At 47.8% G+C, this 9,067-nt stretch overlaps 1 protein-coding gene across 1 annotated transcript in view; it reads left to right on the top strand.

The window, feature by feature from the left end:
* Positions 1 to 9,067, top strand: part of LOC122565513 (proteinase-activated receptor 3-like) — a 12,468-nt gene that overhangs the window by 1,134 nt on the left and 2,267 nt on the right. The gene's annotated exons all lie outside the window — the stretch shown is intronic.

The following is a 9,067-nucleotide window of genomic DNA, read 5'->3' as shown; positions in this document are numbered from 1 at the left end:
GGTGCTGGCAGGTGGGACTAGATTGGGTTGGGATATCTGGTTGGCATGGACAGGTTGGACCGAAGGGTCTATTTTCATGCTGTACATCTCTATGATTCTATGATTCTAAAGGCTCTCACAGAACTGTGGTTAATAACAGGATAAAAAGGACTGCACCAAGCAGGAGAGAAAACTATCCAGCCAGCCAGAGAGAGGGAGGGAGAGCATAGAGAGGACGGAGAGGAGGGAGAGCAGAGAGAGGAGGGAGAGCAGAGAGAGGAGGGGGGAGGGAGGGGAGGGAGAGGAGGGACAGCAGGGAGAGGAGGGAGCGCAGAGAGAGGAGGGAGAGGAGGGAGGGGAGAGAGAGGAGAGAGAGGACGAGGCTGGTAACAAAACAGGTGAAGAGCTGGAAAAGTTTGGACTTTGGTATTGAGGTGATTTGGGCTGGATTGGGGGCAGGGGAGAGGGAAGGTTCCAGAAGTTCTGGTTTGTTCAACATCTCGAAGGGAAATGTCAGAAACACCACTGGCACTTGAGATTGGGAGTGGTGACTGTGGAGAGTCAGGCTCTGGGGACTCACCAAGAGAATGATAGCATCTCACAGTCAATGTTCCTGAAAGGAAGGAAGTGATGGGCTTCTGAAAGATAAACTGATAACAGGGCAGCCCTCTGGAGACAAGCTAATGATGGCAATGGAATGCAATTTGCAAAGTTTGAAAAATGTTTGCTCAGAGTGAACATGCAGAAATATTATACAATGAACAGAAGGACGGAGCAGGGAAGAAAGTGAGTGGAAGTTAGAACAGCAACTGAGCTGTGGGATAAACACAGCCTGTACGTGAGCTGGATCTGCAGCCTCATTCCCTCCAATAATGCCCCTGGTGTTAAAGCTAACTGTCATGCATCAGTCTGAAGATATTGTCTAATCCACCTGGTCAGAGGTGGTATGACATCCCTCTGAACCTGGGCATCCAGGCTCAGAGGTAAGGACACTATCACAGAGACACAAACGTCCTATACACCTGTCTGAATAAAACTGTTTATGGTTTGATTCACACGATGTAATGTGTTCCTGAGAATTGCTGGATGGTTTTATATACAATTTACAAATTAACAATCATTACATAGAGTGAGCAGATTGAAATTAGATTGTTTGATCCAGTTTACATGGAATAGTCATGCAGATAGGTTGTGTGTAAAACAGCTGCAGTTCTCTATCAGTATCTGTGAATGCACTTCAGCGTCAGGTCTTTCAATTCCCCTGGTAACTCTTTGTTACCCGATCTTGTTTGAGGGATAGTTTATTGCTCCCGCACACCAACCTTTCCTGCCCCTGGTAATAAAACCTGTTGATGGCACCGGATCATTACTAACCATGCCACAAACAACGTCTTCCTGCATTACAATAAATATTAAAAACATGAGAACATAAGGACTAGGAGTAGGAGGAGGCCACTCAGCCCCTCCAGCCTGCTCTGACATTCAGTCCAATCATGGCTGATCTCAACTCAGCCTCAACTCCACTTTCCTGCCCACTCTCCATAACCCTTCACCCATTATTCATTGTCTGCCTCCTCCTTACACTTACTCAATGTCCCAGCATCCACTGCACTCTGGGGGAGGGAATTCCACAGATTCACAACTCTTCGAGAGAAGTAATTTCTCCTCAACTCTATTTTAAATCGGCTGCCCCTTACCTTAAAACTATGACCTCTCATTCCAGATTGACCCACATGAGAAGACATCCTCTCGACATCTGCTCTGTCAATCCCCTTGGGCATTTACATCCCTCAGTTAGACCTCATCTCATTCTTATAAACTCCAGAAACTATCGGTTTAAATTTCTACATCTCTCCTCATAAGACAAACCGCTCATCTCTGGGATCAATGCAGTGATCTTCCTCCAAACTGCCTCAGATGCAACTCCATCCCTTTTCAAATGAGGGCAGCAAGGCGTACACTATACTCCGGGGGTGGTCTCACTAAAGCCTTTTACTGTCACAGCAACAACGTGTAATTACTCGTTTGCTAATACAATCAGGATTACATGATTTTAAGTATTTTTATATGTTAATTTTAGTTTTACTTGAATGTTTTTCTCAAAGTATGCTGTGAATTAACGAATCTTGATTTATTTGTGTCATTATCACAATTTGACACATCGCCTTGACAATTTATCGATAAAACAATTTAACAAAATTTGACACTTTCCTAAGAAGAAAAGGATTAAGAGGAAATGGTGGGCAGAAAATTGTACAAAAGACATGGATTAGTCATTTCATTGTTTTCTGCTGTTAAACACATGTCTTTCCTTAAGGCAATGTTTAATATCCAGCAGGATTCAGTATTTAATTATTGACAGATTTCACAACACTCTGAATGTGAGGAACCCAGAGCACAGCTTCCAAAAAGCTTTTGGACAGATAAAGCAAGATGTAACTGTGCAGTTTGGGAGTTGGAATTTGGGGATTTTGTAATGAAACCCTGAAATGGTTAATGGAGTTGGCATTGTGTGAGTGAGAGTGAGACTGACTGAGCACAGTGGCTGTATGATGTCCATTTGTAATGAAACCCTGAAATGGTTAATGGAGTTGGCATTGTGTGAGTGAGAGTGAGACTGACTGAGCACAGTGGCTGTATGATGTCCATTTGCCTGGAGCTGGAAAGAATGTCAGATGCTGTCACAGATGGGGATGTAGTGTCATAATAATGTCACCAGATTAAAAATTCAGGGGTCACAGGCTACTCCCCAGGGAACGTGAGTTCAAATCCCACAGTAGCAGCTGGGGTGGAATATAGATTCATTTCATAAATCTGGAAATTGAAGCAATGGTCAAATATCAGAAAACCCATCTGGTTCATTACTGTCCTTTAGGGATAGAAATCTGCCATCCTCACCTGGATTGGCCTACATGTGACTGCAAACTCGCAGCAATATCATCACTCATAACTGCTCTCTGAAACAACCGAGTGATCGGCTCAGTTCAAGGACAATTAAAGATGAGTAATAAATGATGGTCTGGTCAGAATGCCAACATTTCCTGAATGATTAAAGGATATGGTAGATAACCCAGTCTTAATTCTGGTGCTTGGGGAACGGCGATTTTCAGTCTCAGATGCAATGACCCTGAAACTGCGAATATCCAGCAGAGTTTGGGTTGAAAACAACTTTATGAAATAAAATTCTGAAAGGAATAGGATTGTGAGAGAAATGGTTTAAGCTGAAATCATGGGGCCTGACAAGAGGACTGTGGCTGAGCGAGTGAGGTTACCGTGAAGGCCAGAGAAGCTATTCCTGCAGGAAATACAGGCTCTTCCCTTTCCTGTACAACAACTGGAAATCATCTTGCAGCCACATTGTAATGGGGTTTGTTTTTAAAATGTCAAAAAGGAAGTCGCTTTGCGCTTGTGCTAGAGTCATAGGAACGATAGACACACATTAAACTGGATATTATTGGAAAATTAACCAAAACAACTCAGATTTCCTGGAAATGACGACCAGTTTCCATGTGTTTATCAAGTTCAAAACATACCATCACCACAACAGAGATCCTACTTCTGATCCCTCACTGTCATTCCCAACAATTCAGTCTTCTTCGGGTATTCAACCGCTAGTGGCTGTCAATTTTTTTCGGCATCAGGCAGAATGTCCAGAGTAAAGCTCCCTCTACATTGTCCCCCCATCAAACCCTCCCAGCACAGGGACAGCACGGGATTAGATACAGAGTAAAGCTCCCTCTACACTGTCCCAATCAAACCCTCCCAGGACAGGGATAGCACAGGGTTAGATACAGAGCAAAGCTTCCTCTACACTGTCCTCCATCAAACCCTCCCAGGACAGGGACAGCACGGGGTTAGATACAGATTAAAGCTCCCTCTACACTGTCTCCATCAAACCCTCCCAGCACAGGGACAGCACAGGGTTAGATACAGAGTAAAGCTCCCTCTACACTGTCCCCATCAAGCCCTCCCAGGACAGGCACAGCACGGGGTTAGATACAGAGTAAAGCTCCTTCTACACTGTCCCCATCAAACCCTCCCAGGACAGGGACGGCTTGGGGTTAGATACAGAGTAAAGCTCCCTCCACACTGTCCTCCATCAAACACTCCCAGGACAGGTACAGCATGGGGTTAGATACAGAGTAAAGCTCCCTCTACACTGTCCCCCATCAAACCCTCCCCAGGACAGGGACAGCATGGGGTTAGATACAGAGTAAAGCTCCCTCCACACTGTCCCCCATCAAACACTCCCAGGACAGGGACAGGGTCAGGGACAGGGACAGGGACAGGGACAGGGACAGGGACAGGGTCAGGGTCAGAGTTAGGTAAAAGCTTCTTGTACTCTTTTAAAATGAACGTAAAGCTCTCTTTAATCTTTCCAACTAAAAGTGAAGCTTCCTTTGTGCTGACCCCATCCACACTGTCCCCCATCAAACACTCCAAGGACAGGGACAGGGTCAGGGACAGGGACAGGGACAGGGACAGGGACAGGGACAGGGACAGGGACAGGGTCAGAGTTAGGTAAAAGCTTCTTGTACTCTTTTAAAATGAACGTAAAGCTCTCTTTAATCTTTCCAACTAAAAGTGAAGCTTCCTTTGTGCTGACCCCATCAAAGACTCCCAGGACAGGTACAACATAGCATTAGATATACAGTAAGGTTCCTTCAAATCATTCAGTTTAACTATCCAAAATGTGTATAGTCAATATTTATTTGTGGGATGTGGGTGTTGCTGGCTGGGCCCAGCATTTATTGCCCATCCCTAGTTGCCCCTTGAGAAGGTGGGGTTGACTCACAATGCTCTTTGGGAGGGAATTCCAGGATTTTGACCCAGTGACGGTGAAGGAACAGTGATGTATTTCCAAGTCAGGATGGCGAGGGGAACTTGCAGGGGATGGTGTTCCTATGTCCTTCTGGATAGAAGTGGTTATGGGCTTACAAGATGGTGTCGAAGTAGTTTTGGTGAATATCCTGCAGACAAAACACACCGCTGCTTCTGAACGTTTGTGGATGAGGTGCCAATTATATGGGCTACTTTGTCCTGGATGTTGGGGAGTATTCCACCACATTCCTTGTGCCTTTTAGATGGTGCACAGGCTTTGGAGAGTCAGGTGGTGAGTTACTGCTGTGGTATTGCTTGGAGAAAGTGAGGACTGCAGATGCTGGAGATCAGAGTCTAGATTAGAGTGGAGCTGGAAAAGAACAGCAGGAGGATTGATGTTTCAGGCTCAAGCCGTTCAGAGGGACTTAGGCCCAAAATGCCAATTCTCCTGCTCCTTGGATGCTGCCTGACCAGCTGTGCTTTTCCAGCACTACACTCTTCGACACAATATTCTCAGCCTCTGAGCTGCTCTTGCAGCTGCTGCGTTTATGTGGTGAGTCCAGTTGAGTTTCTGATCAATGGTAAGCCCCAGGATGTGATGGGATTCAATGATGATTACACCATTAAATATTAGGGGATGAAGATTAAACTCTCTCTTGCTGGTGATGGTCATTATCTGGCATGTGTGTGGCGTAAATGTTACTTGCCACTTGTCGGCCCAAGTCTGGAAATTGTCCAGGTCTTGCTCCAATTGAGCACGGAGTGCTTCAGTAACTGAGGAGTGGCGAATGCTGCTGAACATTGTACAATCATCAGGGAACATCCCCACTTCTGACCCTGTGATGGAGGGAAGCAGCTGAAGATAGTTGAGCCTAGGACACTCCCCTGACGAACTCCTGCTGAGATGTCCTGGAGCTGAGATGACTGACCTCCAACAGACACAACCATCTTCCTCTGTGCCAGGTATGACTCCAACCAGTGGAGAGTTTTCCCCCTGATTCCAGTCTGGTTAGGGCTCCTTGATACTATGACATGAGACTGATGGAGCAGTAATTGACCGGGTTGTATTTATCCTGCTCTTTTTGTACAGGACATACCTGGGCAATTTTCCACATTGTTGGGTACATTTATAACTGTACTGGAACAGCTTGGCGAGGGGAGGGACACATTCTGGAGCACAAGTCTTTAGTATTACTGTTGGAATATTGTCAGACCCTTTTGCAGTTACAAGTGTCTCAAACCGTTTCTTGATATCACGTGACTTGAATTGGCTGGAGACTGATCTCTGTGATGCTGGGAACCACTAGGGAAGGCTGAGGTGGATCATCTCCTCGGCACTTTTGGCTGAAGATTCCTGAGAAAGCTTCAGTCTTACCTTTTACACTGATGTGTTGGGCTCCTCCATCACTGAGGATAAGGATATTTGTGGAGCCTCCTCCTCCAGTTTGCATATCGACCAAATGGCTGAACAGATGATTCCATTTCCCCACCCTCCATCTCGGCCTCACCCACCTGGACATGGACACCTACATTAGATTACTGTTCATAGACTTCAGTTGTGCATTCAACACCATCATTCCTCAGCACCTGATTGGAAAGCTGAGTCTGCTGGGCCTGAATACTTCTCTCTGTAACTGGATCTGGACTTCCTGACTGGGAGAGCTCAGTCAGTCTGGATTGGGAACTGACTCCAACACCATCACACTGAGCATTGGGGGCCCCCCCAGGGCTGTGTGCTCAGTCCACTGCTGTCCACCTGCTGACACACGACTGTGCAATGATGGACAACTCGAATCACAGCATCACGTTCACTGCTCACACACCAGCAGGTGGGTCTCAACAGCAGGAATGATGAGTCAGCATACAGGGAGGAGGTGCTGCGGCTAACGGACTGGTGCGGAGCCAACAACCTGTCTGACCATGGACGAGACGGAAGAGATGGCTGTTGACTGTAGGAGGGCACGGAGCGACCACTCTTCCCTGGACATCGACAGCTCCCCCGGGGAGATCGTGAACAGCACCAAATTTCTAGGTGTCCACCTGGTGGAGAATCGCACCTGGACCCTCCACACCAGCTCCACAGCCAAGAAAACCCAGCAGCATCTCTATTTTCTGCACAGGCTGAGGAAAGCCCATCTCCCACCCCCCCATTCTCATCACATTCCACAGAGGGTTCACTGAGACTACCCTGAGCTGTTCCATCACTGCCTGGCTCGGGAATTACACTGTCTAAGTTTGTAAGACCCTACAACGGACAGTGAGGCGCAGCAGGTCAGGCAGCATCCAGGGAACAGGAGAATCGACGTTTCGGGCATAAGCCCTTCTTCAGGAGGGCATAAGCCCTTCTTCAGAAATCCTGAAGAAGGGCTTATGCCCGAAACGTCGATTCTCCTGTTCCCTGGATGCTGCCTGACCTGCTGCGCTTTTCCAGCAACACATTTCCAGCTCCTCTCCCTCCTGCCCTCTGGCAGAAGATACCGGAGCATTCGGTCTGTCACGGCCAGACTGTGCAACAGTTTCTTTCCCCCCCCGAGACATCAGGCTCCTTAACACGGTATGGCTGGACTCTTTCCCATCAGAAAGTCTTTGCACGACTTTGAATTGCTCTTGAACAATGCCTATTATTTATCATTCTTCCATTACACTGTAACTTGCGTGTTTTGTGCTTCTTATGCACCTTAGGCTGTGTACGAGTGTGTAGTTTGTGCTGTCCATGTAGCACCCTCGGGCCTGGTGGAACGCTGTCTCAGTTTTACTGTCTCAGTTGTATATGGGAGAAATGATAAATAAAAGCTACTTGACTCCAGTGAGATGTTTCATTGCCAACCACCATTCATGATGTGATGTGGAAGAACTGCAGAGCTTCACACTGATCCATTGGTTGTGGGATCGCTCAGCTCTGTCTATCACTTGCTGCTTCTGCCAGTAATCCTGTTTGGTAGTTTCACCAGGTTGACGCCTCAATTTCAGATATGCCTGGTAGGAGCTGCTCCTGAAATGCCCTCCCGCACTCTCCACTGAACCAGGATTGATGTCCTTGCTTGATGGTAATGGTTGACTGGGAGATATGCTGGGTCTTGAGATTGCAGATTGTGCTGGAGTACAGTTCAGCTGTTGTTGATGGACCACAGCACCTCATGGATGTCCTTCATGAGTTGCAAGATCCGTCTGAAATGTTGGCACACACACAATTGGCAGCTACTTGACCACGTCATTGTCCACGTGAGGAACCACAAGGATGTTTTCCAGCAGACCCTAGCAGGAGCTGACCACTGCTGGACTGGCCTTTGCTTCATTCAGGCATCTGTCACCATCAGCCTGGCCTGTAACCACCAACAGCAACAGAGAAACTGCGGCAGGCCATTAAAGGTCAATGGAGTGTGAAGACAGACAGACTCAGACAGCACCTCACAGACAACCCTGCGCTCCCCGGTCAGGATACACAAACAGTGTCCAACGCATCATCATTAGGAGATTGCTGTGAAGACCCTCAATGTTACCTGACGAGGAAAAACTGAAATTAGTTCGATGAGAAAAAACAGGAATCCTGGAGCTACAAAAATGCAAACTCAAGTTGTTGCTGAACTGCAGCCAACACTCCAGGGGAAAGAAGTGGATCTCGAGACAAATAAAAGCTTTGCTCCAACAGTTAAAAAAAGCCTATTATCTGAGCAAAGGATTGTGGGTGGGAAGTGGAGATGCAGCAACTCCATGACAGCAACTTCTTCCAGACCACTCAGAGCTCCGAGTTCAAAGACCAAACCCAAAAAGATCTGAGGACAGAGATACACATGATCCCCTCAATTGTAATGTTCTCAAGCACTCCCTTAGCACTGACCCTCCAACAGTGCCGCACTCCCTCAGCACTGACCCTCCGACAGTGCCGCACTCCCCCAGCACTGACCCTCCAACAGTGCAGTGCTCCCCCAGCACTGACCCTCCGACAGTGCTGCACTCCCCCAGCACTGACCCTCCGACAGTGCAGTGCTCCCCCAGCACTGACCCTCCGACAATGCTGCACTCCCTCAGCACTGACCCTCCGACAGTGCAGCACTCTGGCAGCACTGACTCTCCAGCAGTGCGGCACTCCCTCAGCACTGACCCTCCGACAGTGCGGCACTCCTTCAGCACTGACCCTCCGACAATGCTGCACTCCTTCAGTACTGACCCTCCCACAGTGCGGCACTCCCTCAGCACTGACCCTCCGACAGTGCGGCACTCCCTTAGTACTGACCCTCTGACAGTGCAGCGCTCCCTCAGCACTGAC

The sequence above is a fragment of the Chiloscyllium plagiosum genome, chromosome 31 (genome assembly GCF_004010195.1).
Source record: "Chiloscyllium plagiosum isolate BGI_BamShark_2017 chromosome 31, ASM401019v2, whole genome shotgun sequence".
NCBI classification, from domain to species: Eukaryota; Metazoa; Chordata; class Chondrichthyes; order Orectolobiformes; family Hemiscylliidae; genus Chiloscyllium; species Chiloscyllium plagiosum.
The sequence above is the reverse complement of the archived record's forward strand: the minus strand, read 5'-3'. Positions and strand labels throughout refer to the sequence as shown.